The sequence below is a fragment of the Herpailurus yagouaroundi genome, unplaced genomic scaffold (genome assembly GCF_014898765.1).
Source record: "Herpailurus yagouaroundi ecotype Mexico unplaced genomic scaffold, PumYag 162, whole genome shotgun sequence".
Taxonomy (NCBI): Eukaryota; Metazoa; Chordata; class Mammalia; order Carnivora; family Felidae; genus Herpailurus; species Herpailurus yagouaroundi.
Window position 1 is genome coordinate 61,730,117 of NW_024412403.1, and position 24,858 is coordinate 61,754,974.

Here is a 24,858-nt window from a genome sequence, read left to right on the forward strand (position 1 = left end):
ACTTCCACAACAGTGACAACAACAAAACAAAACAACCCAAAACAACTGGAAACACATATCTCTAGGAGCAAAATATATGACTACTTATTAAACAAGAGGAGAACCTACTTCTTTGTCATTCCCTTTGGAAGCCTGGCTAAAAAAAGAAAGAAAGAAAGAAAGAAAGAAAGAAAGAAAGAAAGAAAGAAAGAAAAAGAAAGAAAGAAAGAAAGAAAGAAAAAAAAAAGGTTGCACAAAAGATACATGTGTTCCTTTTCTGGTATTATTACAGGCCCACCTAGATTTAGCTTTCGATTCCAGATGAGATCAGGCATGTTCAGACTAGCACATCTTTGCTCTGTAAGAACAGAGCTGCTATCATTTCACTGGCAAATCCTCGTATCTCCAAATTTATGCACAATAGATGCCCTTAAAAATCTGCAGATTTTCTACTTCAGTCAAATACCTTACTGAGTTAAATTTTTTCTTAATTTAGTCTGCTAGTATGAAGCCGAAAAGTTAAGGCAAGCGACTCCTATAAGAAAGGAAAGTTGAATAGTACTTACCCTAAGTATAATGTGCAAGCCTGAATGGGGGAATCTACTTTTGCTCTATGATTTTTAGAAGGGAGTCCAGGTCTAAACTCAGCTCTCGCCCTTTTCCCTTCTGGAAAACTGAGTAGACTCCCTGAAGGTAGCTCTGAGAAAGATCATACAATTCAACAGCCTTACCTGTGGCCATTCAGAAGACTGCACTTTGGTGTGTGTTTAAAACTATGAATAAAGTCAGACACAGCGCATGCTCAGCAGGCAATTTAAAAATATTTATAACGTTGTTGTTTCAAAAACAAATTTCCTCAAACAAAGCAAAACTCACATTTTTTATCCATGCCAAGTTTAACGTTCTGAGACAAAGCTGTTTTCGAGTTTTCCGCTGGGGGAAAGAAAGGCTTCTAAAATTTTTTGTTGAACGAAAAATAGTTCTCCCTTCCCTTTTGGGTACTCTTAAAGGGGTGGAATAAATTTCCCTCCAAGTTTCAACAGAACTCACCTCTGGCTAAGATAAGCATTAGAAATTTAAGGTCTGTGAAAAACCATTTTAGAGAAAGTAACAAGGAACTAACAACAGTGGGCTTAAAGAATGTAATGGTCATCTGAACATTCAGGGCTGTCTAGTTTATTACTGTACTTTAAAAAACCCTGATACAGACAGGATATATTATGCTTATGCGTAGATAAAGTACATCATGATGAGAATAATGCATAGGCAACCAGCCATTTGCACACACCTAGAGAAGTTATGTTTTTCTTCTGCTAACTAAAATCTGAACTCTCCAAAATTGAAAAACAGATACATCAAAAATTTAGGAGAAACCCCATAATAATGTTAGTTTAATTCCTCTTTTTGATACAGGAAGCATGGAGGGAAGGCAATCACATTATCAATGGGCTAAATTGCAAGTTACACAAAATAAAAATAAAAATTTGATTAAATATGATTCTCAAAGTACCAAATGCAGCAGGAATGCCTGTGTTACTCCTGCCTAGGAATTTCTCTCTTTCTCTTCCCTGAGTATCCCCAAGTTATGCCATTTTACCATCTATCACCAAACCCTTCACGGCCCCCCAGATCTCAGAGATCTTCTTGAAATCTCCCACTTAATTCTGAAGTCTCTGAATGACTTTCAGCCCTTGCTCTACTTTGCAGGGGTGCTCAGCTGACCTCACAAAAGCTCCACAGACACATCGTTCAGGATCTCTGATGCTTTCAAACTCAGCAGAGGGTGCCAAAAAAAAAAAAAAAAAAAAAGCCAACGATTAAAAAAAAAAGTTTATTAAAGTGAAACTAGGAGTGCAGATTTGAAGAAGTTGCTTCTACTTTTATTTCCCTCTCAACTCGGCACAGGTGTTTCCTAACTCACACTACCCTGCATGCTGAGGAAGGGGGGGTGGTGGTTAACTTAAGGTAAGGGAGTGGGCCAAGGGCCGACCCGCAGCCAGTTAGGATCTCTACCCTCATGTGTTAATGGATGTGTTTAAAAATGGACCCCCCAAAAAGCCTAGAATGAGGTTTCTTTTTGGCAAATGATTAAACCAGTATACTGAAATAATTAAAGCTTTGTCCTTAAATAAAGCATCAGATCAACAGAACAAAAACAAAGATAAAAATTGCACACACATATGCATGCGCGCACACACACGCACACACACACACACACACACACACACACACACACACCCTCTCTCTCTCTCTCTCTCTCTCTCTCTCTCTCTCTCTCTCTCCCTCTCTCTCTCTCTCACAGATACACAAAACTAGCGGGTGAGGGGAGAAGGAAATTAAATAAAAGAAAACAAACAGAGTCCTAACAGGCCATTCTCCGAAAAGGAATCTAAATAAAAAGTCATATGATATCTGATAGTGCAGGACACGTCGCCAAGAACTGGAGCGGATTGCCTACAGGAAGAAAGGGCCAGTGTATTCCAGCTCAAAGAGCTTTTCTTTCCTCCTCCTCTATTTTTTTTCCCTTTTCTCCTCGACTGTGAATGTGTTACTCTCAGGTCAGATCCACGAAGAATCTCAGAATGACAGCTATCACCTTTCACTGTACTCTTGGCGGCACAACTAGCTGATAGGAGCTGCCTGAGTTGGGATCAAGAGGGGCTAGTGCAGCTTTCAGTAACAGCCTCTTACCCGTAGCCCTTCTGCCCCTTCATAGACCCCTTTGGTCACATAAAAAATAGACCAAAAACAAAAAACAAAACAAAACAAAAAAAAAAGCGAGAGCAAAAAAACAACAACAACAACAAAAAAAACCCAAACCCAAAAAACCAAACCAAAACAAAAAACAAAAATGTAAACACAACAGCCCACAGCAACAAAAGAGTTCAGGGGAAAAAAAATCAGAAAGAAGCCAAAAGTGTGTGTGTGTGTGGGGGGGGAAGCTCTTGCCTTCAATATAAAACTTTTTAGAGACTGAGTTTCTTTTCTCTTATTTTGATGACTTTCTCTTTAAAGATCCTTTTGTCCTGAAGCACTATTAGAAGCATAAAAATCTTTACAAAGAGAAAAGTCTGGAGGCAATACAAGAATCTTCCCGAAAAAGATACATAAATATAAGGGAGCTACCCTAGAAAATTTTGGATTTGTCAAAAGTTCCCCTAAATCTAATGTCTTTCAGGGAGTTCAAGTGGCCACCTAGTTCTTGTTTTTTGTCTGAGGGTCATTACTGAGGCAACACATACACAAGTAAGGTTTCCCGAAGAGTCCTTGTTATCAAGTTACTTCAAACATAAGGCGCTCACACCTCCCAGCCAGAAGGGTTTACTGACTAGTAGACATCACACTGCCCTGATATGTGTTACACTCTTAAGAAGTAGTTATATAAATGCAGTCTAAAAATATGAAAAAAATGTATATATCTATATTTTCCCTACAGTTTTTCTCCCCAGGGACAGGAATAGATTGTATTTTCAGTGAATGGAAAAAAAAAAAAAAAAAGAAGAGAAAAGAAAGAAAAGAGTTTCTGAATCTTGAAACAACTGTTGTAGCTCATTTTCACTTGGTAAAATAGTTATCTCTAGTTAGGTATTGTACATAATACATATTTAAGGATTTTTCTGGTGCTTGTGCATTTTCCTCCTTGTTCTGTTTTATGTCTGTTAGGTACCTCAAAAAGATTTCCAAGTGACAATCGAGATGCAAATGCATTAGGAGGAGAACTTTTAGAAAGAAAGCATTTTCTTGAGTTTGTAATTCAAGAATATTAGTATAAAGATATAAATGCATTTAGAAAACGATGGAATTGGTTAGTACATTTTGCACATACAGTTCACATGCTGATTTCTTTTTTTCTTTTCTCGGAGCATTAATTTGAAAATGATAAGCATTCTGGAATGTTTGCTACAAACACAAATTCATGGTAAAAATATACAAGCATAGGCAAAAAATCAAGTGGAGAACACAAAGCTACATGGCAGTCAGCATCGCTGAAAAATCTCTGTCTAGACTCTATTTCACTTGAACTAGTGTATCATGGAGGGGGCAAGCCATCTCTCCGGGGGTTTTTGGCATTTACGTAATTAGATGGAAACAAAAATAAAATACAAATATCTGCTCCCTTTAGTACCTTTTCTTTAATAACTGACAAGTGACACAGGCAGTACCAACACTTGCGAGACTGAGTGAACTAGTGCACCCCATTGGCATTTGGGGAGCCCGAATCCCTTAATTAACTTTTCACCCAAGTGGCAAAAGTAGAGGATGTTCTCACCACTAAACTGATTATTTGGTGTACTCTCCTTCTCCCCTCCGCAGGATTTTGGGGACCCAGAAAGGGTAAAGAGATGATAAGAGAAGATACATCCTGAACAACTTTTATTGTGAGTAGAAAAAAATAGCAGAGTGAGCATAAGAACAGTTGGATTTAGAAAAGATTAAAAGAGGAGAAAAGAGCAACATATCCAACTTCATTAGCCTTTTTCCTTTTTGTTTTTTATGTATATATCTTGGGGTGATGGGGAGAAAAGATAACCGGATTTCTTTTGAATGTCTTTGTGTCATTATAGAGTGAATGTTCTGTTCCTGTCTCTTTCTTTTTAGGCGAAAAACTAATAAAAATAGAAAAACATATATCAGACATTAAGCTCACTTCCCCCCCCCCCCCTTCCCTTTGTAAAGAACTCTTTGTTCTCTAGTGAAAATGCTGAAAAATCCCCGGGCAGCTACTCCCTGAAACAAGTGCAAAACACTTAGAGGCTTTTGGGCTGGCTGGGAGCCAGGAGCCCTCCCGCTGTCTGCTTAGAAGAGGGAAAAAAGAGGAGAGAGGGAGAGGGAGAGAGGGGAAGACGGATGGGGGGGCAGAGGGAGAGAGAGAGGGAGAGAGTGAGGGAGAGAGAGACGGAGAGAGAGTGGGAGAGAGAGAGAGGTAGAGAGAGAGGGAGACAGAGAGAGAGAGAGAGAGAGAGAGAGAGAGAGAGAAATTGGAGCTTCCTTTAATAGACATAGGAAGCAACGTTTTTTTTCTTTTTCTTTTTTTTCAAAACTGGCGGTCAAGCGTTAAGTAACTCCCGTCCAAATCCACCTGCTAGAAATGAACTTGGGTAACCCCCCAGGGGTGCACAAAGACAGGGAAGACAGTAACATACTCCATACTCTTTCCCACCCCCCGTTGTACTGCTTCCATTCTTTCTGCTCCCATACACAAATGCCCACAGATCTCACGCCACCCCCCCCTTACCCCCCAACAACAAACACAGCGAAATACATGCTCCCTCAGTCTCCTAAAAAAAAAAAAAAAAAAAAAGGCTTTTCCATCTCGGTTGCGACACAGTGATAAGGGGTAGCGAACATCTCATACCTGGTGTGAATGCTAATCAGTCAGGAGTTCTCCTTTTCCCAAGACAGGGAACTGTTTCCTTCCAAATTTATTAGAACCTCCTCCACTGCCTCTTTGAAAAACCTTCTTTGTCACCCTCTCCCAAGTCCCGATACTTCTTTAAAAAAAAAATGGCTTCGGAGCTCCTTCTATTCTTGATATTGATTCTCTCTCTCTCCCCCCACCCCTCCTCCTCTCTCCTGTCTGTGTCTCTTCTGAGTGGTCTATTGATAAGTCCCTGGAGGCACTGGGTCAGCCTGCCCGTAGGAAACCAGACACAATGCACAAATCTCCGAGTGCCATTCTGCCATCAGCAAGCAGACCACGTTTAGGAGAGAGAGAGAGGAAAAAAAAAACAGTAGAGCAAGAGACAGAGAGAGAGAGAGACCAACCGAAGGAGGGAGAGAGAGACCGAGAGAGGAAGAGAGAGGGGGGAGAGAGGGAGGGGGGGGGAGAGAGAGAGAGAGGGAGAGAGAGAGGGAGAGAGAGACACACACGGAAGGAGAGAGAGAGTGTGAGAAAAAGACTGATTGGAGCAGGAGGGAGGGAGAGAGAGAAAGGGAGAGGGAGAGAGAGCGCGAGGGAGAGCGACACTGCCAGTCAGGTTAATCATCCCTACTTTAATTAGCTGTTCGGCTTAGACATAAAACAATTGAATTTGAATGATCTGTCAGCAGGCTCGGCTGAACCAAAGGGGAAAAGCGAATATTACAAAAAGACTGTTGGTGTGTTCTGATAAGCAATACTGCTCGTACTGACAAATCCTCAAAGGGGGAACTATTAAAACTTACAACTAAACAAAAAGTGCAAATACAAATGGCACTAGATAGAGGTCTTTTAAAAAAGGGAGTTTTCTCCCCTAGTTTTATGAACAGTAGATATTTGTGTGCAGGTGCCCATATATTAGGGTCTGCGTGTAATGTGTGAAAGTTTATTAACGATGGTCTAGGAGCGTAGCAGACAGATGCTGCAGAGAACAAGACAGGTACAGTCAGATGCCTAGTCTAGATCTTGGAGGGAGATGGATGCTGGGAGAAGAGGCACCGTGGCAAGAGATCAGCACAGACAAAGTCAGTGGGCAGACAGGCAGACAGATTTTAGGCACGGCACGATCTCGTCTAAAAAGGCAAAAGTTCTGATGCAATAATAGGTGCAAAACAATCCATCCATCCTCTCTCCCGGGAGCACTCTAAGGTACAGTTAAAATGGATTAATCTTTGTGACAAACAGAGCTGGCAAGGCAGACTATGGCAGACACTGAAGGCGATTTGCAGACCCAGAGAATACCAGAGCCGGAAAAAGCCACGGAGATCAATCTCCCCAACGCCCTAATTTAGCAGACGAGGAAACTGAGGCCCGGAGACTCAGGCCAATAAATTACAAAGGCAATCGCAAGTTGACATTGGAACCCAGGGCCTCAGCAGCCCACCAGGCTGGTGCTCTGCCTGTCATACCAGCTAACCTCCAGTTTTCGTTACAGACTCTGGCCCAACAGGTATGGCTATCACCCTTGTCTCCAGAATAACAAGATTGCTCCATCCCTGCAGTTACTGCACAAACCTCCAGTTTTTAAAACGTCTAAATAGCTAAGTTGAACCATTTTCTTGTCCATTTTGAATTCTAAGGATAGGGATTTAAGTCTTAATTCAGTGTCAGGAAAAAAAAGTAGAAAAATACAGCGTGGTAGAGGGCCTGTCTCGACAAGGTATAGTTGGTGTCACATTCCAAGCTAATGAAGGCCAGTGGATCCATCCACAGAGATCTCTCCCAGAGTTTGCAATTCTCTCTACATATATCATCTGCTGTATGTCACCATGTAAAAAGATGTTGTTTTCTCCTACAAGTCATTTTTAAAATGTAGGCACACTGTGGGTGAAAGAGATTGAGGCTATTAGCCTACAATGCCGTTCTAAATCACTGGTGAGATGTGCTACCTGGAACATTAGCTGTGGGCAACTCTTCCTATATATTTCAATTGAAATGAGCTTCTAAAAGAAAGGGAAAACAGTATTACCTGCCCATACATTGGATGGTATCTTTTTTTTTGACACATATGATCCTATTCAGTAAGGATCTCCCTTTTGACAACAGATAATTGAAGGTGCTTTTTTTTTTTTTTCTTTAAGGAGGAAGAGGTGCTTATGAAAAGAGCAGTACCATCAGGTGTCACTGGAGAGATGAAGTCTCTTGTCCTAAAACAAGAATCATGGTGTACATAAAAGGGAAAACTCCTTCTCAGTCATGCTTCAGTGACGCTGTTGCTACTTAGGGTGGAAGAAGAAAATTGACAGAAATGTCAGGCACCTGGGAGCCCACTGGAGGACGAGTAAGCCGAGAGAAGTCATAGCCAGAGTCATTTAGTTTATTTGTACATCAACTCTTTAACAATGGCTGCTGTGACGTGTCTAAAACACCTGGTCCACAGTCAGTCAATTTAGGGAGAGGTGGGACCACCGATTTTGACACTGGTCCTCCTGCAGGTCTCAAAGCACCTGATAGGCAAGAACCTACAGCAGAGAAGTGATGTGCTTAGTAAATCCATGTGGGGTGAATTGGGTGAAGAAGGGAATGAGCTTTGGAGTCAAAGAGACCTTTATAACACTGTGTAAGTCATGGCCACTCTCAGAGCCTCAGTTTCCCTACCTGTAAAAGGTGATAATATTAATCCCACATGGTTGTTCTAAGCATGACATGAGCTAACATATATACAGTCCATGGATGGTATTGAGCGGTAATTATTATTGAGGTAGGTATACAGTGAGGGTAAATAAACTGTGTGCTATGGATGTGCTGAGTGTGTTATATTCAAAGCATGTAGGTTCAAGACAGGGATACTCACAGTAAAGCAAGGACCTAATATACAGATTTCTACTGGAAAGCACTGGCAGTAGAGATTACAAAATTTAGAATCCCAAAGTTCTAGAATTTAAACTCCAAACATCATCTGAGAATTGTTTGATCTCTTTCTACCCAGACTTTGGTATATTTCCCAGCTCATAATAATAATAATAATAACCAACATATTACCGAGTACTTGATTTGTGCTCAGCCCTCTGCTAAGTACTTGATATTTATGTCATACCTTAGTGTCACAGCAACTCTATGAATTAAGCACTACAAATCCTCATTTCATAGAAAAAAAACCCTGAGGAATAGAGGGGTGAGATAACGTGTTCAAGAGCACACATCTAGTAAGTGTGGAGCTAGAGATGAAATCCAGGCAGGGTGACTTTGAAGACTGTATCCTCAACCATGATGCTGGGCTGCCACACGGTAGGTATTATTCAGTAAATATGTGTTGAATAAGACACCAGTGTTTTGATTTCATTAAAAATAAGTGAAAATCTGTGCACAATCACTTGTGCTCGGATTATGCAATCTGCACCTATGTCTCTTCAGTAGCTCACTTCAGGTGGCGGCCCTTCCTCAGAAGCCAGGGTGAGCCCTGTCCCTGTGTGCTGTTGCAAATGGATGAGGCGAAGATTGCTGGCTATGACCACCCAGGGCATTTAAATATCTGACGACATTTTCAGCACTTTGAGGGTAGTGTTAGCACACGGGTTATTAATTGGCTTAATTCCAGTTCGGATAATTACATCGTGTCTCTTTAATTTTTCCCCGACTATGCCATTCTTCATTTCCTGTCACAAATGTGCTCTTTAAAAAAGCATAGGAACACACAAAAACATATAGTTATATTTAAGGTTTGCATAATAGTATGGGGTGTTCTTTTCTTCTAACTGATTACTGTATAGGAGCCATGTAATAAATGAATGAATGGGCAAAAGATAACTAGCTGAAGCTAATATTTGAAATAAACAGATTTTTAAACCATTTCCTTGGTGACAGGATTCCAATCATATAGTTTTTTTCCTCATGGGCAGATATTTCAAGAGCTGATTTATCATGATGCTCATGATAAACTGATTTCCTTATACTGTATAGTTTCCAGCACAAAAATTAGCAATGAAAACTGATCTTTTAAAGTAGAAATGACACGGTTCTGAATGGTATAGTATACTGAACTCACAGGTTTTAGAACAGTCATTAATACAATTAATAAAACCTGACTTATTTGGCAGGTTTTTTTTTTCTTCACCAAACATATTACTAGAATAATCTTCAAAATTATGGAAGAAAAGGACAAAGGATCCCAACTTAATAAACTTAGGAAAGTTTGACAGTCATAAACACACACGACCCTTCTTCTTTTCCCAAAGAATTCTTGGCCTTTGAAATACAGACTGTGTCGACATCATACCAAAGAAAATCTCCTGGAGGCATGTATTTGAATCATGTGCACAAATAGTTGAATGTACTCAAGGTAGAGCATGGTTTATTAGTCCTTTTCAGTGTACATTTGTATGAACAAGTCCACCAAATATAGGGAGCGCAGAAAGTAACAGAATAAAGGGTTAATTTATTTACTATGCATGAGAGTTTCTAGACCTTTGCTTCCTCGGCTTTTAGTTCAAAATTCCATGCATACTCTGCACATAATAATAAATGCCATAATTCAATGTATGCCATAATTTGATTTACTTTCAAGCACCTTTTCTGGTTCAGCTCTCAAAGCTTTCTTTCCTATAAACTTCCTCCAAATTATTCTTTGTGGCCCTCCGTAAATCATCATTTAAAATCAGTGTTTGTGGGATGACTCCCATGCTGTGGAGAGATCTGTATCAAACTAGCCCGATTTCCTTTTGTGAATCAGTGGTCAAGTTCCAGGTCTTATCTGAGAACTGAAAAAACAAACTGAGAAAAAAAAAGCAAAAAGAATAAAATCTCAGCCCTTTTCCATCTCTTTGACCCTTATCATAATGACAGCAGTCACTCAGTGACTATCCTCTAGTTTGTCATTCACGCCTTGAGACCGAGATCTTTGGGACAAGGTCTTTACACTCTCCTTGGCATATTTAATGTATTGTACCTGCTCTTGGTAGTAGATGGTATCTCAGATGAGCTGACGCAACAACTATTCTCTCTTAGTTCTTCATATGCAATTACAGTCTATTCTTTCTGTGTTCCTACTATCCAATATGTACAATACTAGTGATTTGACGTTTAGACTAAAGTAGTATTATTGGATAGGATATTTAAGAATTGGGTAGCAAAAAGTACTTATACTGGCGATTTTCCTAGCCTCACCATGATTTTTACAGTAAGAAGTCCTTGGATAGCACAAGTAAATTCAAAATTTAAGTGAATTTTGAATTCAAAAGAAAGGTGAACAAGATTTACTCTGAATATTAGAGGTGGTAAGCAAGCTTTTGCTTTTAGATTTAAATATCATCTAGATAGATTTAAGGAGGCACAGGATCTTAGATATAGGAAGTGTTTAGGAGATTCTGTTTCCGTCAGTTCACAGAGAAGAGCTGAAACATTTTACAGAGACATTTTGTCAGATGAGCTTAAGATTACACAACTTGGTAGAAGCAAAACCAGTGCTGGAACCTAGTTCTTCTGTTCCGTGGTCCCATTCCCTCTTCTTTATCATTGAACCTCTTACGTACTGCTGCCAAGAAAGAAGTACCTTGTTCTTAATGTAGTCCGAGAAACATATCACAAAGAGGCTGTGGAAGGCTGAATAAAGACCCCACAAAAGATATCCATGTCCTAACTCCTGGAAACTATGAACATTATCTTCTATGTCAAAGGGGTCTTGCCGATGTGGTTAAATTAAGGGTACTTAGATGGGGAGATTATCCTATATAAGGTAGGTAGTCCCTATATGTAATCATGAGGTTCATATAAAAGAGGGGCAGGAGGATCAGAGGTAGTAGAAGGATCAGAGCTAGTAGTAACTGCTAGTAGTAGGAGATGATGATGGAGACAAGAGGTTGGAGTTATTTGTGGTCCTGGGCTGAGTACAGATGGCCTCTAGAAGCTAGAAAAGGCAAGCTTCTTCCTTTTATTTTTTATTTTTACTTATTTATTTTAGCAGATGTATTACATTGTTGACTCAAACTGAGCCTGTGATAAAAGAAACTTCTCCCCAGTCTTCAGAAAAACGTTGACTAGGATAGATCAAGAATGGGTCTCTCTTTCTTGCCATTAAGAGCATCCTAGGTTGACATGGAGAAATGTATCTAAAGATTGTTGGTTAATGGATCAGTTGTCTATAGAGCCATCTAATCACGTTTGCCATGTCCAGTCTTAAAGCATTTCTTCATTGCTGGGTTGGCAATCAGATACCTCCAAGTTAATCTACAGTAGTAGGGTTTTGCTTTCACAGTAAAAGGGTTTTGCTGTCCAATTCTTGAGTGCCAGAAGATTTAAACTCATTTTAAACAGCAAGGTGCCCTCTTACCAGCTCCCCTCCCCCCACCTGCTCTGCTCTTTCCCAGTGGAGGTCACAAATGGAGAAAAGAATGAGGCATGAGGTGGCATCATGCAAAACAAACTTCCTCCTTATAAGACTATCTTGCCTTAATGTATCATTGCCATTTAATTACTGCAATCTGTAGAACAGCACTCCTAAAACAGTGCTCCTTGGCAGCATTAGAATTGCCTAGAAAATTGTTAGAAAAATAAATTATTGGGCTGTACTCCAGACCTAGTGAATCAGATACTCAGAGGTGGATATATCAGTGCCTATGTTTTGAAGATCCCTTTAGGTAATTCTAAAACCTGGCTGAGAAGCACTGTCAGAGGGCAAATCTGTGAGCCTTGGCAAGTCTGGTGAAAAATATGGGCTATGAGTGAGGTCACCTGCTCACCTGGGTATAACTGTGGCTTTGTCATCAGCTATGTGACCACAGATCATGTTCTTAGTTTATCTCCTCATCTACAAAATGGGAATGATGATGTTGATAACAATAATAATAATAGTCCCCCTGTCCATGCATATGGCTAATGTAGGACTTAATAAGATCATGAATATGAAAACATGCTATAATGCAGGATTATCATTATGGAAGAAACATTAATTTGGATTGTGAGTGTCCTGAGACCAAGGTGTTGGGGATATTGCCTTGCTTTTTTGCATCAGCTGGGGCTCTGAAGTAATAATAGCAAAAATTCAAGCTTCAGGTGCCAGGTCTAACTCTGCAAGCCAAAATGAAGGCTGGAAGTCTGTAGACTTGTAAAGGATGCATTATTGAATGGAGGACCCACCGACATTTTTAGTTTCTGGAACTAAGTGCTGAATTTCTTGATTTGAAACTCCGCCTTTCTATTCATCAGGTAGCAAAATTTAGTGACAGCTCTGAATTCTATATTGCAAATGAAAGCTTGCAGCTTCTGGGATTCAGAACCATACTTCTTTATCAACTCCCAGTGATACGCAGTTTTAGTAAAGTGGCCCATGATCTCCATAATTTCCATACCATATTTTTAAATAAGCAAGAAGCTCCAGGAAGCCAGCTCAAAGACAACTGATTTTATTCACAAATTTTTCAACAGAAAAGACATAAATCTTGACAGGTGGGAAGGACTATCCAGGTCAGGATTGAAACTTTTTTAGATATTGAATCCCAAGCTCTTAGGGGGCTGGAAAAAACTCTGATACAACCAGATCAGACACAACCGTGATTTCATGGAAAACCATCAGGACTTTATCCAATCAGTAAGTATGAGAATTCTCAGAATTTACCAAGGACTCTATATAAGGGGGGGGGGGGGGGTGGTGCACATGTTATAAAAAAGACAGCTAAGCATCCCTTTTCCTTCTTGCATGAAATCATAGCAGGTACGCCTCTTGGCCTGAGGGCTCTTCCATCCTCCGAAGATTTAAGTCTACAGGTCACACTCTGGCAACTCCTGTGTACCTTGAAGGATAGTTATGGTGTGGCAAAGATTCCGTCTGGGTTGCTGTCTCCTCTGAGCCAGCCACACTGTGAGCATTAGAAGCAGGTGTGCCTTTTAAGAGCTCTGTGTCCTTAAGAAAGTCATCTGTCCTTGTAGACTTCATAGATTCTTCCATTTGTAAAATGTGGATAATGTGTGCCTTGCCAATCTCACAAGTTGTTAAGATCACACACTGAGGATCAAAACGATGATGTATCTAGAATGCTTTGTAAACTAAGGATCCCTTTTGCTTGGCATTATTGATGTTATTATAATTTACAGTTCAGCAGAAGAGTAAGGTATGTGCAGAAATGTTGGGCATGGTAGTTTGCATACTTTGAGACACTTAAGTTGTATATACCTTCATGGTTTTCCCCTGAACTTACATGAACCTTCTTGTTAGGTTATGACTAAAGTGGTAACAAGAGATGTTATTTCCTTTTAGTCCCTATATGATCTTGGGGTTGATTATGATTGTTTATACATTAAACAGAATTTATTTTGGTTGCGTTCTGGTCAACGCTACTTTGAACATATCCACTACGTAAGACCAAATTCAGTATTACGAAATTGCAGAAAGCATGGCTTGCGAAGCTGGTATTTGAGTAGTGAAAATATCTCCAAAAGCCATTCCTTGGCTGCTTGACATCAAACATCTACTTAGAAATATCTATTAGTTCAACAAGTATTCCTGAAGGAAAATTTGTAGTAAAGCTAACAGGCATTCAACATTTAAAAGGACAGGAACATGTATTCTGCCATAATGCAAGTTATTACTGCCTGAATTGTCCAAACTTTGTTGAAACATATCTGTGAATTGAATTCAGATGAAGATCTCATGGACTGTTGCTATTTAGGTGGCTATACGAATATATGGTACCCAATCAGTGAGTCCTTCAAGTGGAACAGAAATTAACTGTGTGGTATATTTTAATAAAATTATTAAGGCAATTGTGCAAAAAACACACTGGAATATCTTGAGCTGTTATTTAAATCTTTAGTTGTTGCGTGCAATTCCACTTTTTCTGTCATGTATTCTTGACTAGACTATAGGCTCCTGGAGAATAAAACCTGACTTCCACTTCTCTGAATTTCCCATTGCCTCCAGTACAGTGGTTTATACATAGCATTTGCTTCAACATATCTGCTGTTTAATTGGATTCACTTCTTATTGGCTTTTCTTGGGGGGCAATTAAGACACATAAAATGCCCATAGATAAGCACATCATTATCACTGAGGTAAAAATTGTGATTCTTAATTTTTTTTTTTTTAATTCTGCATTGGGCCACTTATTTTTCCCATGTGACACCTGACCTGACTAATTATATAAGTGAATAGAAAAACATGATTCTCTTTTAAACAGCTCACTTTACGTGTATGGTGATGAGGGTGATGGTGAGGCTCTAAGTATTACAGCCCTGATGGAAAATATTTTAAATTAAAGCAAGCTACCCATAAAATTATACCAACAAAAATATGCACTCTCCCACAAACACACATTTGCACATTCTTAAACTTAAAATTAATGCAAAGAAAAGATATATTCTTTTGTTCTAGTGGAATACAAATGATGAAGACTAATAAATGAATAAATAAAGCACTGGGTAACCAAATCAATGTCTGCTCAATTCTGGTCAAGGAGGTGAAGTGAGGTTTCCCTTTGAGTCAGAGAATGTAGTGGATAAAAAGGACGTGAATAGCTGGGGGGATTTCCTGAGGCCATTGCAGACCAGCTCACACACTGTTAAGAGGCTCATTTTCATGAGACTTTTGGTTGCATTTGTAACACTTGCTCTAGGTCCCCTAGAGCATTAAGTGCCACATCACAGCACTACAAGAACAGGACTAAATGTGAGAAGGTACATTACAAGGTTCTTTTTCTTTCAGATCCAAATATCCAGGAGTTTGTAGATACTTTCATGACAGCTTTTTTCTCCTTTGTTTCTCTCCCCCCTCCCCCAAACCCCACATACTCCTTTCAAGCAGGACTGTGGGGAAAGGACTTTCTGTTTTCAGTGAAAATCTAAATTCTTGTACTTAAAAAAATAACCAACTGTAAAAGCTGTGGATTAGTACAGTTAATTATTTCCATAGGTACAACATATTTCATTAAAAAAAAAACAACAACAAAACCTGGTCGGACTGCTAAATTTGTTCTAGATTATGGATTTAGCCACAATTTGGTAAGTATTTGTTCTCTATTAGGCTTGGTGCATATTAATTGGTACATATTTTAACATTCCACTACTGCATTAAATTATTAATAATTTGAAATTATTAGCTGCCACCATTTTCCTGAAGCAATGTGCTACCTATTTCTTCTAAGCTTGTCCCAAACAAAAAGTCTGGGATTTGATTTGTCAAGAAAACAAATGTGTTCAGAAAAAGGATACGAATCAACAAAAGAATGAGATTCAATCTCAAAATGATTAGGGAGAACAAGAGCTTGTTTAATCCTCAAAGTCAACGTAAAAGATAGGCATTCAGATTTTGTAGATGAAAAACCTGAGGCTCAGAGAGGTTAAGTAAACCCCTCAACGTGCACAGTGAAGAGGTGGCAGAGCTGTGTGTTAAAGCCTCATCTGTCTGACAAAGCCAGTTCTCTTTTCTTTTAAACGTTCTATCCCTAGACACTTAAGGTCTCTGGCTATCCAGGAGTTTCTCTGGGATCTGCCATTGGGTAAATGGGGTAAAAGAGCAATGACAATCACAATAGTTGTTAAATAGATATGCATATGTATTATTCAGTATGTATAAGTGAATATACTTAATATGCATATGATTATATATACTATGTATACACCATATATATGAATACTTAACAGCCAACACTGATTAGCACTTAGAGCGTACCAGGTATTATTCCAAGAATTTCGTTATTTAGTATGTGGTATATGGTACTATTAGGTCTCATCACATCTCTGTAAGATAGAAATCATTATGATTGTCCACTTTTACAGATGAGAAAAGTAAGGCACACAACTAATAAGTGGCACAGCCCAAGGTACCTTCCATTACGCTACCTCTTTCATGAACCTTTTCCTAGTTGTTACCTCCTTGAGAACATACCTGACTTCTAGTCTATTCTTCTACGACTTTGTTTCCTCTTAGATGATAATGAGTGAATCTTAGAAGATGGGGGAACTCAACTATCAACTAGTCAATAGTTTGTTGCTAGGGAAGAAAAAGACACAATTTAGTGGAAAATCCCCATTTGTAGAAGAGAAAGTTCCTTAAGGAAGACATTATGGCCTGGAAAATAGGGGAGACACTTCGGGTGGATGGACTTCCTGGGTCCTTCAAAACATAATAGCCATTAATACATAAGCCCAATTTATCATATAAAACCAATTTAATATTTAATGAGGACTTGCTATGAACAAAGGACTTTGCTAGGATCTAAGCTCTAGAAAATAGCTACAAAGATAAATAAGAAGACATAAACCTAATATTTAGAATCTGGAAGAAAATAAACACCATATAATTAAAAGACAACACAAAATAAGGCAAATACCATAAAAGGTTGCTAACAGAATTCTGTAGGTTTAGTGGCTTCAGGAATATTATTTGATGATGGACACTGATAAAAGTTACCTGAAGAAAGCAGTGTTTGCGATAGACTTTGGAATATGGGTAAAGTTCTAACAGAACCTGGAAAGAGAAGTTTTAGGCAAGGGATACAGAATAAGAGCATGGGGAAAGGAAAGCACAAGGTGTACTTGGGATTGATTTGATTACTTCTAGACTACCCAAAGGATAGCAATAGGAGTTTGAGGTGCTGTGGGTGGCACATCCAGTGGAGATGTCCAGTGGCAGCTGGAAACCCATCTTCATGGTACTAGAATTGACAGGTCAGAACTAGATATTCCAATCTTCAGGGGTGTTGCAGCTCTACGGGTTCCATGAACCTGCCCACAGGCTTCAAAGATGTAGTGAGGGAAAAAAGAAAGGCAAACATACATTTTGCGGGCACATGAAGGGAGAATTATTGAAGGATGCGATGGAGCCCAAAGCTAAAGAATGCTCTAGAGAAGTGGAAATAGATGGCCCAAACCGTCAAATCAGAAACAGTAAAAACTAACACTGCCAGGAGAGAGCTGGAGTCTTCAGCTCTGTACCCATCCTTGAAAGGACCACCTCTTACTCATTTACACTTTTTCCCCCAACTCATACCTGTACTCAACCACACACATAAACACACATTTCCTTTTTCTGGGGAAAAAATGGTATTATTAGCTCAAACTCTATCTGGAAGTTTTATGAGTAAAGTTTAAATTTTATTGCTTAAGTTTTACTTAAAAGATCACTGAGTTTTTGATGTGTGGGTCAATTGTTCCTTGGTGGGAGTGTAAATTTATTCATATTTTATTTAACAAATACTGTTGGAGTCTTTCCTATTTGCCAGTCACTGTGCTAAGTGGTGGCATCAGAAGAATTTCCACAAATGCTGAGATGGATTTTTCACCTGTGAGCTTTGCTTCCTATGGAAGCCAAGTGGGACAAAATTGCTTCCTATGGCCAAATGGGACAAAATTGATGCCTTTGTGATGATGAGTTTCAACGTTTATTTATTTTTTGGGGGACAGAGAGAGACAGAGCATGAACGGGGGAGGGGCAGAGAGAGAGGGAGACACAGAATCGGAAACAGGCTCCAGGCTCTGAGCCATCAGCCCAGAGCCTGACGCGGGGCTCGAACTCACGGACCGCGAGATCGTGACCTGGCTGAAGTCGGATGCTTAACCGACTGCGCCACCCAGGCGCCCCTGTGATGATGAGTTTCAATTCCAGCCCTCTAAGAGTTTTTATGTTCATGTTATTAACTGCATATATATGTGTAGTTTTTCTGTTCCAAGATGTTTTTTTTTTTTAAGTTTTGAATAACTTTTGGTGTTAGCAAAAGGTGCTGTAGATGAACAAACCCATTCCAGGGCAACGCAAGAATTGATTCTCCTGCTTTGCCATGATGACAGTCTAGTATGTGGTCAAGCAGGAATATTTTTCAAGTATTTAAAACAACGATGGAAATCTTATTCTTGATTGTATGTTCTAAAGTATAAAGGCAAAAAAAAAAATCAGCTTTACAAAGATAATTGAAAAATAGCTCAGGGGGCGCCTGGGTGGCGCAGTCGGTTAAGCGTCCGACTTCGGCCAGGTCGCGATCTCGCCGTCGGCGAGTTCGAGCCCCGCGTCGGGCTCTGGGCTGATGGCTCAGAGCCTGGATCCTGGTTCCGATTCTGTGTTTCCCTCTCTCTATGCCCCTCCCCCGTTCATGCTGTGTCTCTCTCTGTTTCAAAAATAAATAAACGTTAAAAAAAAAAAAAAAAAGAAAAATAGCTCAGTATATGTTCCAACTGTTGGGTCAAAATGGAATAAGGAAGCTTTGGGGAAGTGAATCTATAAAGCTATCCTTAGGGCCTATTTATTTGTTTATTTGTACATATTTTTTACATATGTATATATTTTTCTAATACTGCCCTGAGACATCAGTTTAACCTTTTTCTTATATGCAAATTTTTCCCTTTTACAAAATAAGAATCTTGCTGCATACGTTATTTTGTAAACTGCATTCTTTTAAGACATATATTTTAAAACCCTGCATAGTATTCCATTCCACAGATATGTCAACATATATTTAAGAAATTCCCGGGGCGCCTGGGTGGCACAGTCCATTAAGCGTCCGACTTCAGCCAGGTCACGATCTCGCGGTCCGTGAGTTCGAGCCCCGCGTCAGGCTCTGGGCTGATGGCTCAGAGCCTGGAGCCTGTTTCGGATTCTGTGTCTCCCTCTCTCTCTGCCCCTCCCCCGTTCATGCTCTGTCTCTCTCTGTCCCCCCCAAAAATAAATAAACGTTGAAAAATTAAAAAAAAAAAAAAGAAATTCCCAAGTTTTGAACATTTTGGTTACATTCCAATTTTTGTCACATTCCAATTTTTGTCATTTTCAATAACGCTCTGTTGAGTGCTATTGTGCAAAGCATTTGCGGTGCTATTATTTACTGGAAAGAAATTTTTGGAAGCTTTAAAATTTAAAACTACATGCAAAGAAAGAAAGGAACTTGCTTTATACATCTACCATAAGCAAAGGAAGAAAAGTCAAATGCTTCTAGGAGCCAGGATGATAGAATAAATGAGGGAGGTGGGTGTGGCATAAAACATGGGGTGATAGGAATTTTGTCAAACTGGAAAGGACATGGCTTGTCTGCAGGGAGAGGCCACTGTTCAGGTCCAGATATTGGTGCCATGTAAGAATGCAGGTCTAATACTGCCAGATCTCCAAATTAGCAGGAGAAACCGGAAGAAGCTGGATTTTTTTTTGGTGAGATTTCTTGATCTTTAAAGGTTGGCTCAAACTCTCAAATTATTTTAAGATACTCTTTGGACACCAGTTTCCCCTCCTCCCCCACCCCCCAATCTATGGGTTAGTTAGACACAGCTCACAGGCCACTGGTTTGTAATCTTCAAATGAAAGAGAGGGAAACATGGTGTTTGGAAATACATTTCTATGTAGGGAGTTAAGCAAATAAAGTTTTGCTTCAAGTTTTTCCAGTAACAAGGGGTGTGATGTGGAGAAACTGAACCTCAATATGCAAACCTTGGGAGATGGGTAAATACTGCTCTCCATTAACTACAAGCTTCTAAAGGGTCTCAAACTTCTCAAAGAAACATGCTTTAATTCCATAAAACTTTAGCCCAGTGCTCTGTATTTTGACATCTAATGCTGATTTCCCTTCATTTTACATCTGAACAAACATTTCCCATTAACATCCACCTGCACTACTTCCTTGCGTTAAGAGGCGGTGGTATTTGGCTATGCTCTGGTTCTGATTCATGAGAACTCAGCCCAAGCCCAACATTTCTGTTTTTAACAGATTTTGGTTTTTAAATCTGTAGAACACAATGTTTCCCTGGGTTGAGTTCTAGCATGCCAAGTTTTGGCTGGCCACAGACTTTGACATCTGAGTGAAAAATCTTTCAACAATGGCATTTAAACTGAAGAATCAACAGACCTTTAATTATAACACTGTTTTAATCCCCCCCCCCCTTTATCATGATGTTCAAATTGCCTCAAATCACTAACTGCACGGACAGCATGTTATTCATTTGCCATTCCATAATTTGGAAACTCAGTGACTTGAGATTGTGTATTAATTTTTGAAAAATCAGTATGACTTTATTCACTATAAATCAAAGAGGCCTATAGAATGCAGGTCAAAATTACTGATTCATTAGAAATAAGAAACAAAACCACTCAGCATACAATTTCTCAACTTATCTAAAACGTTCAAGATTTATTTAGATAAGAGTAATATTTCTACTTAGAAGTTAGGCATTAAATCTATCAAAATACGAAGTTTCTTTTTTGTGAGGTTTCACTAAGTGCCTCTGTATTTCTCCATAAAATGTTAAGTGACCGTTTTTTATGGCTTTTTTATGACACAGACTCAGATCACCCTATGTTTCCCTTATGTACAAAAGATACTTCTATACTGCTAAAGTACATCGGGAATCCTTTGAAAACTTCCTTTTTTGGAAATCAATGTTGAAAGGTACTTAGCTGATATTCAGCCTATCTGAATATATTTAGCGGGCAAATTGAGATTAAAAATGTAAATGTGCAAGATGTTTTTCTATTGTTAAATCCTACATAGGTTTTTGTTTGTTTTTTAAATAGAGAGACTGGTTATAAGGAATGTGGGCATAATTTCAGTCCCTTTTCATCTTGAAGAGAAACCTGGCTCTAAATTTCCAGGAAATGTATTTATTTAGACCAAACAACATGCCAAGCTTTTAAGCATAATTTCTAATCTTTATAATATGTTTACAAGATGGATATCATTAATCTTGGTCAAATTACTTGATTTATCGGGGCCTCAGTTTCTTTTTCAGTAACAGATTAATGATAGGGATTTTGGAGTCTTTCGCCCATGGATTTTAAGTGGTGGAGTTTGGAGGCAACTCCAGATCTGACTTCAAAACCTCTGCTTTCTCTTTTGTGGGTGGGGAGGAATACCTCCCTGGAACGTAGACACTTTTCCTTGTCTAATCGACCTTGCTTTCTTGATACAATCGGTTATCAGAGAAGTCACATTCTCAATTATGCTTAGCACTACCTTGTGATTCTGAAATTCGTCTTCATCTAGAGTATAAAATTCACATTCTAAGAAAGATATGGTAAGTCTCATAAGTCTCTGATTTCCTGGACAGACCTGGTTTCAAATCTTGCCTTTTACTATACCCACAAATATGCTTATATTTATAAAATGATGTCCTGTCTTTGTTCAGAAAATAAGGCTCTCATTATCTGCTTTGTGTGTAAACTGTAATAAAAAGGTCCAGGAACCTAGTACCGACCAGCACAGAACACTGAAGAATTGGACCCTCCAAGGTAGAACCGGTAGAAGGAATCCAATTCAAAGTTGTTGAGGGGAGTGGAGATGATAAATAATATTAATAGTAGTAACTATATATATTGGACACTTAACAAAACGTTGCTGATTCTATGTATCATATTTAATCTTCACAGACGCCCATTTTACACATGAGAAAACAGAGGCTTAGAGATGATAAATAACTTGCTTATGTTCATGTCCCTAGTGATTAGCATCTGCCCCCCAGTGCTTAAGCTTCACTTATTTACTAAACGATCTCCAAGAGCAGGGGAACAAAATGTAAAAAGGTAAATTTAAAGAGCAGTTATAAGATTATAAATAGGAGATGGGGCACAACTCAGGATTTGGAGTGGGGACAGAGTAAGACTGAAGGAGGTAGGTCCAACATGGTGGAGGTCAGCAGGTGTCTGCTATAGGGGTGTCATGTGACATTAAAAGTATAGGGATATGCAGAGCTGAGAGAGACAGGAACCTTAGGTGGGGGGTGGTAGATAAGATACACTGGGATGCTTGGCTGATTGCCTATGTTGTTCTCTTTTACCAACATAAATAAAGCTTTGTATGCTGGGGGACAGAGGGCAAAGACGATGTGTCTGAGAGACCTACTTAGAAACATCTCTTTTCACATGTCACTTCCTGGAGGGGGGAAGAAACCCAGTTGTCTAACAAGTTTCTTTTTAAAAATACACATTTCTCTAAGAGGGTTAAACCTCATTCACACCCTTGAGTAAATTGCTTTAATGAGGTTGCCAGACCACCTGAGTGTAATTAAAGTCACGGAGCCACAGTTTGGGGAAAGGTAACGTAACGGAGCTGAAGCATGGAAGAAGGGTTGTGGGCGGTGATACAAATGAGGAGAAGGACTTTCCTAGGAGAGTAGGAGGGCGCCACATCTAATTCTGTGCAAATACTGTGAAGATCTACAGAAATGTCAAGCACTAGCATCATCATTATCGTTAATTCTACTCTGCGCTGATGTTTAGAATTTTGGTAGTAGCCAGTGAGAAATCAAAATCACAATCGGTTGCTAATTTCTGATGTAAAGACTGAGCAGAATGCCCTACTTGTGGCATTTCCTCCGTATAGAATTGTCAAGCAAATGGGATGTCACAATTAGTTGTAAAGTTGGAAGCCCTCATATTTCCCAAATGCCAACCTGTTTCTGCAGTCTAGGTTAATCCAGCCCAACCTGTCAGTTTCAGCAGACTATTTCCTCGGTGGGAGGAAGGAGAAAGAATATAGATAGTGGAGAAAGAATGGATACCTCAGCCCTCTCCTGCTTTCCACCTGTGTGGCCCAGTACAGAACGCTCTAGGCTTTTGTGGGGACTTCAGAATGTATCTTCCATGAATGCTAAGCAATAAAGGAGCTATGTACAAGTTTAATTCTGAGGTGTGTGATGAAAAACGAACAAAGAGATGTTAAGAATGAGCCCATTAATGAGAAAGCTCATGTGCCCCCAGTAGAATCTCATTAAGGTCTTTAATGTCATTGCAGACCTGTGCTGGGTCTATGGTGTGGTGGGCATGTTTGAATTCCCCCAAATTCACATGATGTAATTGTAATACCCAATGTAGTGGTGTTGGGAAGAGAGGCCTTTGGGAGGTGCTCAGGTCACGAGGGCAGAGCTCTCCTGAGTGGGATTCGTGTTCTTATAAAAGATGCCCCACAGAACTTCCTTGTCCCTTCCACCACATGAAGATACAAACAAACTGAAGGGAACCATCACCGGCCTTGCTGGCACCCTGATCTCAGACTCTCAGCCTTCATAACTGAGAGATACATTTCTGATTATTATAAGCTACCCAGTCTGTTATAGCAGCCTGGACGACTAAGACAGTCTACACAGGTACTTCAGAAATGCTCATATATACAATCTGACAGGTACAATCAGAGGCAGCACAAGGACCACACGCCTCGACAAGCACAGCCAGAACAATAAAATCATCTCTAGAGCACAGGCGGACTTGAATTCTGGGAATGTGGATGCTCCTCGGGTGTGGCTGGAGGAGAGCATGCTGTATGTGTGCATGGTCATACCCTTCTTGGTTTTCTTCCCCTTCCATCTTCCCCATACACATATCTTTCCTATTTTATAACACCACAGGAGTCTTCCAAATTCAGTGCTTTTCAAGTACACTTTGTATTTTACTCCTAACTTAAAGGGGAGGGGGGGGAGTGCTTTGTTATAGATGCACGGAATTTGACAGCAAATTTGTTATTTTGGATTCTTATTGGTGACTTGTGGCTCAAAAAGCACATTTTGTCTAAATATTGATAACACTTCAGAATATAGGAGCTGGGAAGCCTAGCCCAGTGGTTACCAACCCATGCTGTCTATGAGTATCACCTTGGGAGGTTTAAAAAATACAGATTCTTGAGCCTTGGCCCCCACCCCGTGCTTCCCCAAGTGAATCTGATATAATGTCAGTTTTGGCTGCTTGCAGCCAGTTATGGGGACTGAGGATCTTTTTTTTTTTTTTATTTTTTTTTTTAACGTTTTATTTATTTTTGAGACAAGGAGAGACAGAACATGAACAGGGGAGGGTCAGAGAGAGGGAGACACAGAATCTGAAACAGGCTCCAGGCTCTGAGCTGTCAGCACAGAGCCCGACGCGGGGCTCGAACTCACGGACTGTGAGATCATGACCTGAGCCGAAGTCGGACGCTCAACCGACAGCCACCCAGGCGCCCTCTGAGGATCTTGATCAACCTTTTCATTTAACTGACAAGACATTTGAGACCCAAAGAGGAACAATGACTTCCCTAAGGTCACACAGGAATATATACTATGTATGAAGATAAAGATTGTGGATGATGTGAAATTGACCCCATTAGCTATATTCCAAATTACTTCCTTACTTTAGAATATATTTTGTATGTTTGTATGTATAATGCAATAATTCCTTCATCACCAAGCCACTAGTGCGGCATTCCAAGTCTGATTAAGAAGAGGAAGGAAGTGAAAACAACTTGCACTCAGCCCAATCTGGCATCAGGTAAATCACACGTAAGTTTCTCTGATGGGCTTCGCTTCTTGCCTCTTTGTCCTCATCGTCTTTGAGACAGAGATGACTCCACATCTCTATCTCCAGGCCTGACCTTTTGGCTGCGCTGTAGTCTCACGTCTCCAAAAGCCCCTGGGTATCTCATGGATACCCAGTCAGTACCTTGTCTCAGTGTCTTCAAAATTAAGCTCGTGCCTCCTCCTCCCAAATGTGCACCTGCTCTGTAGCCCTCTGCTTCCATTTATGGTCCCACTCTGGCTCAAAAACATAGCGATGTCTTTGGTGCTTTCTTCCCCCTTGCTCCCCAAAGATGATAGGT

At 39.8% G+C, this 24,858-nt stretch overlaps 1 protein-coding gene across 27 annotated transcripts in view; it reads right to left on the minus strand.

Moving 5' to 3' along the window:
* Window positions 1-24,858, minus strand: part of ZBTB20 (zinc finger and BTB domain containing 20) — a 774,657-nt gene that overhangs the window by 119,969 nt on the left and 629,830 nt on the right. The window contains exon 1 of one of the 27 annotated variants that reach the window (XM_040485007.1): window positions 5,336-5,718. The exons of 25 other annotated variants lie outside the window; for them this stretch is intronic. The gene's annotated coding sequence lies outside the window, so the exon portion shown is untranslated. Of the gene's footprint in view, window positions 1-545; window positions 2,150-5,335; window positions 5,719-24,858 lie in introns of those variants that run through there. One more of the 27 variants, XM_040485009.1, reaches the window with a different exon arrangement.